Source organism: Octopus sinensis, linkage group LG6 (genome assembly GCF_006345805.1).
Source record: "Octopus sinensis linkage group LG6, ASM634580v1, whole genome shotgun sequence".
Lineage (NCBI taxonomy): Eukaryota > Metazoa > Mollusca > Cephalopoda > Octopoda > Octopodidae > Octopus > Octopus sinensis.
Window position 1 is genome coordinate 43,043,369 of NC_043002.1, and position 11,076 is coordinate 43,054,444.

The following is an 11,076-nucleotide window of genomic DNA, read 5'->3' on the forward strand; positions in this document are numbered from 1 at the left end:
ACGCCCGATCCATCACCCTCGCAGATTATCATTGAGATAAGCCCGTACAGTGAGCTTCCAGTGAGGTGGAGCTCCGTCCTGTTGAAAAATGAAGTGTTCATGTTCATTTGCAATGAGCTCATCCATTAGCCAGTTCTGAGGCATTTGCAGATAAACATCGCCGGTCACATTTCCCTCAAAGACAAACGGGCCATGAAGATGCTTCTTGGAGATAGCGCAGAATACATTCACTTTTGGTGAGTCCCTCTCATGCTCAACTGTGTCATGGGGATTTTCTTTGCCCCAAATGCGAACATTATGCTTATTGACTTTGCCATTTGTATGAAATGTGACCTCATCACTGAAAATAAGACGTTCCTTGAACTCGGCTTCTTCAAGTTTCTCTTGTATATCAACACAGAATTGTTTGCGTTTTCCCTTGTCATCTGCCGTTATGGCCTAAACGAGCTGCAGTTGGAGGAATCTGGGTTTCCAGACTTGTTCGTCTTATGAACTTCTTGTAGCTTCGCAAGAGATTTTGACGAACCCGCTCAACCGTCCCGTCTGATGTTTGTGGTCGTCCAGATCCTTTTGCCCTGCATATACAGCCTTTCTGTGGAGGCGCAATGGCCCAGTGGTTAGGGCAGCGGACTCGCGGTCATAGGATCGTGGTTTCGATTCCCAGACCGGGCGTTGTGAGTGTTTATTGAGCGAAAACACCTAAAGCTCCACGTGGCTCCGGCAGGGGATGGTGGTGATCCCTGCTGTACTCTTTCATCACAACTTTCTCTCACTCTTACTTCCTGTTTCTGTTGTACCTGTATTTCAAAGGGCCGGCCTTGTCACTCTCTGTGTCACGCTGAATATCCCCGAGAACTACGTTAAGGGTACACGTGTCTGTGGAGTGCTCGGCCACTTACACGTTAATTTCACGAGCAGGCTGTTCCGTTGATTCGGATCAACTGGAACCCTCGTCGTCGTAACCGACGGAGTGCTTCCATACAGCCTTTCTCTTTGAATCTTTTTTTTTTTGTGCCATGTCCAAATCAACATTGCTGTTGATGACTTTTTGGAGAAATCTCTCACAAATGCACGCTGCAAAGTCTTATTCAAACCTAGGAGGTGCAGAATTCTTTACAAAAGGCCGAAATTATGTTGTTCATTTAGCTTCTGGCAAAACATTTATCAGCTTTCTGCTATCAACATTTCCAAAAAGTGTGGGTAGTTTTATACAAGCCTTCACCACTGAAAACAAGTTCTTTGTATGGTTAGTCTAATAGCTACAGTATTGGCTGTTGGACCAACATACATCGAAGTTGACGGAATAGTCCATTATCTTTGTGTGTGTGTGTGTGTGGGTGTGTAGGAGGGAGTGCTGAAAAGTTCCTAGTTTTAAGGGTGACGCGAAAGGCCTGGTTGGAGGCTCAACCTTCCGAGTTCTTTTGCAGGCTTAGAGAAACTGAAGGACTGCTGAATAAGTGTGTGAATCTGAGAGGGGGAGATGTTGAATAACATAATTAACTGATCCTCTAGTATTTTCTTTTATCCAAAGCCAGGAACTTTTCAGCACCCCCTCGTATGTATGTATGTATGTATGTATGTATGTATGTATGTATGCATGCATGCATGTATGTATGTATGTATGTATGTATGTATGTATGTATGTATGTATGTAGCAGGTAAGATGTCAAAAATGGCGTATGATACAGACAATAGGTGCAATACCTAAAATCTAATGTCAAACGAAGGATATGGAATCGGTTGGCTACAGGTAAAGTATCGGTTTAGCTAATAGAAGCATAATAAAATGTTTAAAATGGACTGGTAATTGCCAAGATACCATATCATTTAAACATAGTTTTAGAAATTGGTATGAAAATTTACAGATTTAACAGAATAACTGGAGAATCATGAGAGCAAAAATTTGACGGTTATTCCTCGTAGAAGGATATAAATTCTGGAAGTTCATACTGTATTGTCATTGATGAAACAGAAGAGAATTTGGGTAGTGCCTCGTATTTTGTAGATTGATAAAAGAGAGAGGGGGGAGACAGAGAGAGAGAGAGAGAGACGGGCAGACAGATAGACAGACAGAGACAGAGACAGAGAGAGAGAGAAAGAGAGAAAGTAGGCAGGTATGTAGGTAGGTAGGGATATTGATAAATAAAAAATAGACAGACAGACAGGCTGATAGATAGACAGACAGAAGACAGATAGACTGATAGATTAACAGACAGACAGACAGACATATAGATAGATAGATAGATAGATAGATAGATAGATAGATAGATAGATAAACACACACATACGTGCGTGCACGCTCTCTCACACACACGCACGCACACACTCACCTTAAAATAATCTATTCTCCTCTAGGCACAAGGCCAGAATTTTTTTTTTTTTTTTTGTGGGAGTAGAGTTAGTTGATTAAATCGACTCCAGTACGCAACTGGTACTTGATTTATCGACCCCGAAAGGATGAAAAGCAATGTCGACCTCGGCGGAATTTTAACTCAGAACGAAGCGACAGACGAAATACCAATTTCTTTACTACCCACAAGGGGTTAAACACAGAGGAGACAAACAAGGACAGACAGACGGATTAAGTCGATTACATAGACCCCAGTGCATAACTGGTACTTATTTAATCGACTCCGAAGGGATGAAAGGCAAAGTCGACCTCGGCGGAATTTGAACTCAGAACGTAGCGGCAGACGAAATACGGCTACGCATTTCTCCCGGCGTGCTAACGTTTCTGCCAGCTCGCCGTCTTACACACCTTAAAATAATGAGTGGAACAACATTCAGTTTATTTCGTTCGAAGATACGTCAAGACTATATAAGAAGCAAATAGACGGGCCGTATGTAGTTGTAGGCAGAAAAAGTAGAGAAATAGCGCGGAACAAGAGGATAGGTGTGGGGACAAAGGTGCTGGCGGTGATGCAGAAGTGGTGATGTTGGTATAAAATACATAGCAAAATGTGATTATTACGGCAATGATTACGATGATGATGATGTTGATAGCAGTGCTGTTGGTATTGCTGGTTATGAGTGTAGTGATGGCAGTGTTGATGGTAAAGATGATGATCACGGTAAACCTAGTGCTGTGAAGGTGGTGGCGGTGGTGGTGGTGGTTGTGGTCGTCGTCGCCGTTGTTGTCGTGGTGGTTGCAGTGGTAGTGAAGTGACGATGGTCAATGTGATGCTGGTGATGGAGATTATAGACAGTAGTGAAGCTTTCTCTAGCCAGGACATAGGAGGAAAAGTGAGTTAGGCCATTTCTAGGGACAAGGCAATCAGGCAAGTACATAAAAAGCAAACACATACAGACACGAACACTGACCTCCACCCCGCACACACACGCTTAAATGATGGGGATGGTAATGTTGATGGTGATGTTGGATATATGTGTGTGTATACGTATATGTCTGTATCTTTCAGTGTGTGTGTGTATATATATATATATATATATATATAATATATATATATATATATAATATATATATATATATATATAATATATATATATATGTTGTTGTATTTAAGAATGGTCATTTTGCCAGTTTAGCCAATAAAAACACACGCACTATATATTTGGTGTTAATTTGCTTCAGTGTTATTTATCTTTTTACATTAATCTTAATCTTATTTCGACCAGAGTTCTTTCGTCACACTTCTGTGACCTCATTAGTGGTCCTTTGCTTTCTTCCTTCTTATTTGTGTGTCTCTCCTTACTAACGGTCAGCCATTTTGTATTTTGTATTCCTATTGTATACAACGAAAAAAAGACCGTCGAATGTATATATGTATATGTTTATGTGTGTGAGTGTCTGAGTTTGCTCCCTCCCCCATCATCGGTTAAAAACCGATGTTGGTGTGTTTACATCCATGTAACTTGGCAATTAGAAAATAGAGACCAATAAAATAAGTACTAGACTTACAAAGAATAAATTCAGGGATCGATTTGTTCGACTAAAAACTCTCCAAGTCAGACTACAAACTCTCAAAGATAGTTGAGCTGGGTGAATCGTTAGCACGCCGGGCAAAATGTTTAGCGGCATTTCGTCTGTCTTTACGTTCTGAGTTCAAATGCTGCCGGGGTCGAATTTGCCTTTTATCTTTTCGGCGCCGGGAAAATAAGTACCAATCGAGTACTGGGCTCGATGTAATCGATTTGTTCCCTCCCACCAAAATTTCTGGGGTTGTGCCTCCTGTAGAAAGATATATATATATATATATATACATATACATATGTATATATATTCCTCTCTACAGGAGGCATATGTGTACATGTGTATGGTTACATATATATGTGCACATATAGGCGCTTGTGTGTTTGTGTGTATATGTATGTGTTTCACGCGAGTGTGAGTGAGCATATGCATATAGGCACATGTACGTGGGAGTATGTGTATGTATATACATGCGCTCATACGCGAATTCTATGACCGTTTTTACTGTCTCCCTTTCGGGTTTTCCATTTATTTAGCGGTCATTCTTATAGCAATTTTGTTTGTCTTAATAAAGGTCATCTTCATAGTAATTTCCCTTTTTTTAATGGTCATTTTCATAGCATTTTTGTTTGTCGCAATAACTGACGAGATGCCGGAGCAGATTTCCACCCTGACATTCGAAACTCAGAGTTTTATTACGGCAACCGAATAATTGTCACATATTACATTACAGATAAATTCCTCTATTTACATAATATCGAGGTCTCATTCATTCTTTTGTTGTCATACTATTACTATTAATGTGTGTGAGTGTGTGTGTGTGTGTGTGTGTGTGTGTGTGTACATATATATATGCATACAAACGAGCACACAATGCTTGTTACAGATCTGTCTGCTTGTCTATCTTTCAATCTATACATCATGATTGATAGATAAATAGACAGCTAGCTAGCTAGCTAGCTAGCTAAATAGATAGATAGATAGATAGATAGATAGATAGATAGATAGATAGATAGATAGATAGATAGATAGATAGATAGATAGATAGATAGATAGATAGATAGATAACTTTATTAGCCTCACAGGGCCGAACACAGAGGGGGAAAAAATATAATGTAGAGCTTTTCTTTCCGAAAGAAAAAAAAAACAGAAAACAAGGAGGAAAAAATAAATTTCCGATCAAAAGGGATCATGTGAAAAAAAAAGCGATCAAAAGGGGATCGTGTGTCACAGAAAAGAGTAAAAATGTAAAAAAAAAAAACAGATTAGGTTTATCCGCGGAAAGAAAAGCCTACGAAAAAGACCACGGTAACCTCAGGAAAGGGAGAGAAAAACACGTGAGAGCAAAGTGCTCTCTTTCTCTCTCTCTCTCTCTGTCTTTTCGATTTACAGGATCATGCTCAAAGTGGTTTCGTTATTCGCACGTAGTATCTTTGCTACATTCACCAACCTTTTATAGAATCTTTCACGAGACATGTTCGTCTTTTTTAAACATTGCCTTGCAAGCAAGCAGTTCTTCCTTCGAAAAGGACATAATTCTTTTCTTCAGCTTTAAAGCTGCGGCAAAATTGCTTTGAGTGTTCGCGTTGGTTGTGGTGGTGATGGCGGTAGTGGTGGTGGCAGTGGTGGAAGCAGTGTTTGTAGTAGTAAGAGAGCTTGAGAGGCGGTTGGATGGAACCTACACTCGCCTCCTTATGAGAGCTCAAAATCTCTCGTGGAAGCGCCATCCAACCAAAATACAAATATATGGGGAAACTACCACCTGTGTCATCTCTTGTGAAAGGTAGGAGAGTCCAGTTTGCTGGACATTGTTGTAGAGCTGAAAAAGAGGTAATTTCTACTCTTCTCCTCTGGAAGCCATCTACTCGCAATACCAGAGGGCGCACACTCACCTACCCTGATGTAATCTCCAGGGATACAGGCATCCAGCAACAGGACCTCCGTAATGCCATGATGGACTGTGAAGTCTGGCGTAGCATGGTAAATTCCATTGTCTCGACCACGGTCGAACAATGATGATGATGATGTAGTAGTAAGCGTTGTCTTTACTTCTACGGCCAGACTGGCGATTTTTCTTGTGCGTTCAAGCGGAACGACTTTCTTTTCAGCTTCCCTCACCTCTGACTTTGGTCGATGGCTTCCTGGTTTGATTTAGCCATTTTCGTTTAGAAGATGGCAAAGAAAACCGAAGAAAATTTTTTTTTTAATTATGGAAATTCATCCACTGTAGGGGAATTTCCTATTAAAAGATTTACTGAGGTTGAAGGTGAAGATCTTAAGCAACTCTTTCACAAAAGATATTCAACAAACAGATAGATAGATAGATAGATAGATAGATAGATAGATAGATAGATAGATAGATAGATAGATAGATAGATAGATAGATAGATAGATAGATAGATAGAAAGACAGGTAGATAGATAGATAGATGTGTGTATATTCAAGTATCCCTAATCGTGTTATAGTTAACAGTATAAACCGAAGATGTACAATATAAGTTATTGAGCCGTTTAGTAAACAGATCACGTCATTTCGGTTATTGTCACAGATTTCGTATTTTTCAGTTTCGTTCCAATGTCTTTCAAATTTGATTATGCCGATTTAGCTGTGTATGCTTATTGTGAAAATAAAATTCATTACTGCCACAGATTAATAACGCCCAAATTAATAGCTTTGGAATTTTTGCAAATTTTGTGTAATTTTAGACAATCGTAAGTCACCATTATACACGTGACTGTAAATTTCCCATTGATGTACGAATCCATAGTAGCAAGTAAAACTATAATCTGCTCGGTTTTCATTGTAACAAGGACGCTGTGTTGCGCGACTTTGACACTTTCACCACCACAAACATTGCACGTTTTGACGAGTAGCATCATTTTATGCATTTGTTATTTCTGTCTGATATTTTGTGAGAGACAGCTATCAAGTAGAAAGTACATGGCTTCCTATTCCTGTTTTCGGATCTTTTCGGTTTGAACGGCAGTTTTTCTAGCGGTGTCATATGAAATTGTCACCCATAATTATGACCCTAGTATCGATCTAAAGCATTTCAATCTGTTTTAGGGTTAGGGTTAGTTAGGGTTAGGGGTGGGAGGAAGGGTATCCTTATTTTCTTCACAAATGTAAATAAACCCAATCTGTTTTATAAACGAGGGACATATTCATACTGCACAGAATGTTTTTTTACCTCAATAGACGTCAGTGATTGGTTGAAATTGCAGAAATTGAAGAAAAAACAACAAATATCTTACAAACTATAGAATTGTCTCAATAAAGCCAAGAGAAAAAGATGTTTCATAAACACATTCTACCAGTATACGAAGTTTAAAATTTTTTAGTTACCTAGAAATTATGTTAAAAACTGCCCTTCAAACCGAAAAGATCCCTGTTTTCTAATCAGATTAAAACTTATCAAACTTTGCACCTCTGTAACATTTCCCTAAATTTTTCTGGGAATAAATGAATTTCAAATTCAGATTCAGCGTTAAAAATTCCATCGAAATACCAAATTTTGAAATTTTCACCTAATTTTTCAAATTTTCAAATCTGTGACATCGAGCGAAAAGATTCAAGAGATCAATAAAAAAAAATGTACCAGACTGATATAAAGTACACTTGAAGGCGTTGTCCCACTAAGTATACAGAAAAATCACAGACAGCAGGAAACGAAATTATGTCTATTTGTATGTATTTATGAGAATATATGCTTTTTACCCTTTTTATTATGTTTCTATGTAATCGTGTGAGAAAAATATAAGACAAGAATAAATAACCAAAGAAAGGAAAGAAGAAAGACGGAAAGAAATCGAAGAAAGGAGAACAAAGGAATATAAGTAAGCGGAAGTTAATAAATAAATAAATGCGAGAGAAAAAAAGACAGAAAAATAAAAAAAAAAAAAGATGAAGGGAAGAAACTTATTCATTTAGTATCAAAAGATGATATAACTTCGTAAGTTTGTGAATTAAAAGTGCGCCCAAACTCAATAAAGAAGAAAAGAAAACAATGTATTACATATAGGCGCAGGTGTGGCTGTGTGGTAAGAAGCTTCTTGCAAGGATCTACGGCGGCGAGCTGGTAGAAGCGTTAGCACGCCGGGTGAAACACTTAGCGGCATTTCGTCTGCCGTTACGTTCTCAGTTCAAATTCCGCCGAGGTCGACTTTGACTTTCATCCTTTCGGGGTCGATAAATTAAGTACCAGTTATGCACTGGGGTCGATATAATCGACTTAATCCGTTTGTCCTCTCTGTGTTTAGCCCCTTGTGGGTAGTAAAGAAATAGGTATTTCGTCTGCCGTTACGTTCTGAGTTCAAATTCCACCGAGGTCGACTTTGCCTTTCATCCTTTCGGGGTCGATTAAATAAGTCCCAGTTACGCACTGGGGTCGATGTAATCGACTTAATCCGTTTGTCTGTCCTTGTTTGTCCCCTCTGTGTGTAGCCCCTTGTGGACAGTAAAGAAATAAGAAATTTGTTTCCCAACCACATAGTTCCAAGTTCAGCCCGGTCTCATCAAAGCCTTGTGAGTTGATTTAGTAGACGGAAACTGAAAGAAGCCCATCGTGTGTTTGTGTGTGTATGTTTGTGTATGTGTGTGTGTGTGTGTGTGTACCACCGCTGCTTGACAACCAGTGTTTGTGCGTTTAGGTTCCCATTACTTAGCAGTTCGGCAAAAGAACTCAACTGAATAAGTACCAAGTATAAAAAAAGTACTGGATCAATTCATTCGACTAAAATTCTTCAAGGTAGTGGCTCCAGTACGGCTGCAGTCTAATGACTGAAACAAGTAGAAAAAAAATATATATATATATATCACTCGCCATGCTTGACCGTTAATTCAACGTATTTTTTTCATTCTTACTCTGTTTATTTTCTCTTATTCCTTTCTGTTGAAGAGCGTAGGCTCGAAACATAAAATACTTTTTAATTTTCCCGAACGTCAAACTAATACTTGTTGTTCATACACCTATTTTCATCATTTGTTTTTCTATAAATTTCAACTATATATACATATATATGGGGATAGTGATGGGGTTAACGGAGTGAACATACGAGGATTCGTTATAAAACAGATATTTCTCCTGCTTTCTACACCTCCTAAATTTCAGTGGCTGCTATTGGCCTTTCGAAGTACTTGGCTTCCTCTATCGTGAGTGACGATAGGCCATCAATGATGTCTATCCTGTGATCTAGCCCGTTACTTGTCTCGAGCTTCCGAGCGAAGTACAGCCTAAGCCTCAGAATCAATTTGCATTATGGTTCACTAAAGACCAAAATGAGACTTTGTTGACACGTTGCACCTCAACCACCTGGATTCATCGATTGACTTTCCTTACTTTCTATCATAGTTCTGACAAAGCAGCCTTCGTGCTTCGCATTGAAGATAAGGGCGAGTGATTATATTTCTCCACGTACATCAGTCTCCTTTTCTGAGCGTCTCTTCTAAGTTTCTAACCCTCGGTCTCTTTCTAGTTTAATTTTCTCTATTCTTAACCTTACCTTTCCGACTCTTATTGCTCTCTTCAAGGTGAACCATTGTTTGTTGTTGACGATTGCCTCCTGTCAACACCTGCTTAACGAATGCGCTAATCTAGTCTCTGTAAGCTTAGTACGCCGGGAACGACTTGTTCAGCTTCAAGTAATTGGACCTCCACTTAGGAAGCATATCTAGGTCGACTCTACAGATAGGAGATTTGTGATACGTACAACCGACCACTTTGAATTGTGAACAGCCTACGCTATCACCATCTACTGGTTACAAAATACTCTATTAAAATACGATCTGGAAGACTCATTGCAAGACTCATAGGCACATTCGGAAAATCCAATCCAGTCAGTTGGAAACGTCTGCGCAGTTTTGCAAGGCTTTTTCACTCCTCCACTTCTAACAGTTAACTTCACACAGACCCAGCGCGCATTGAACATCGTATTCTATCCACTCACTAGCACTAAAGAGCAGGGCGTTCCTACAAGAGTTGAAAGGTAAGAAAGGTTTCAACGAATTAAGTGATGTACAAGTAGAAGGAAAAACGTTTATTTAAACCTATAGGTGACATGATGCCAAGTTCGAATATGAAACGATGTTCCTTCCGATTCCCTGACAATATGATTCCATGGTATGCAGTGATGCTGCACACTAACAAATGAATGCTGGCTGACCTGTAGTGTTGAAGTGGTTGGCGACAGGTTGATCTGACGTTCATTTAACAGTTTTCCCTTTCCGTCTTCGTTATACTTCATTACATTTAAAGTTGGGTTTTAAGCCAACATTATAACAAAATTTCTGATCGCTTTATGTCGTTCTGCTGTAATTCAACTCATGGCAACAATAGAAGGGTTGGGCATTGCTAGAGAAAACAGCTTTCAGAAATTTTGTCATATGCTTATCAACTAAATAAATGAAACAGAATTGCTTTAGCTGCATGGAAGAAATTACACCAAGAAATACTGGAATAGAAAAATAGCTCGCGACCTTAGTTCGAGTAGTCTGATACATTATCTCCTAGGTCATTTCGTTTTATATTCACCTATATGTGTGTTGAATATCTAGCTGTGCAGCGAGATAACACACATTTCACCATCTTTATTTTTAGGTGACATAATTAAGATTTCTTTTTATTAAGTTGCTGGAATATAACTTTAATAGTTTAGAAATTCACTTCAAAATTGTCAATCCCAAGTTCGCGTCCACTACGCAGAAATTTCGATCATATTTCATTTACTTCTTTCTTACCATCGAATCGAACAAAACCTTGTAAGTGAAATTAGACAGACAGAAAATGTGCAGAAGCCTGTTGGATGTTCCGTTTCTGTGATTCAAAAGGTTGACTTCATTGCATACTGTGTCTCGATAATTCAACTTCGGGATGATATTAATGGTACAAGTGTCTGTTCCAGCCATTACACTATGAATAAATGAGTGGTAGTTCAGTTATTCGAGCAGCTAGAATACTCATAGTAGAAACCAATGGAAGATCCATTAATTTTACTTACTTCACATAAGGATTCAGATGAGAGGATACGATAAAATTACTTCTGTCAATTATTCAGCTCACCTCTCGAGGCAATAGAAAGGGGAGAGCTGAAAATCTACTCCTGGACATCTATTTTCAACTAAGAGAGAATGGCCCCTGAGAATTAAGT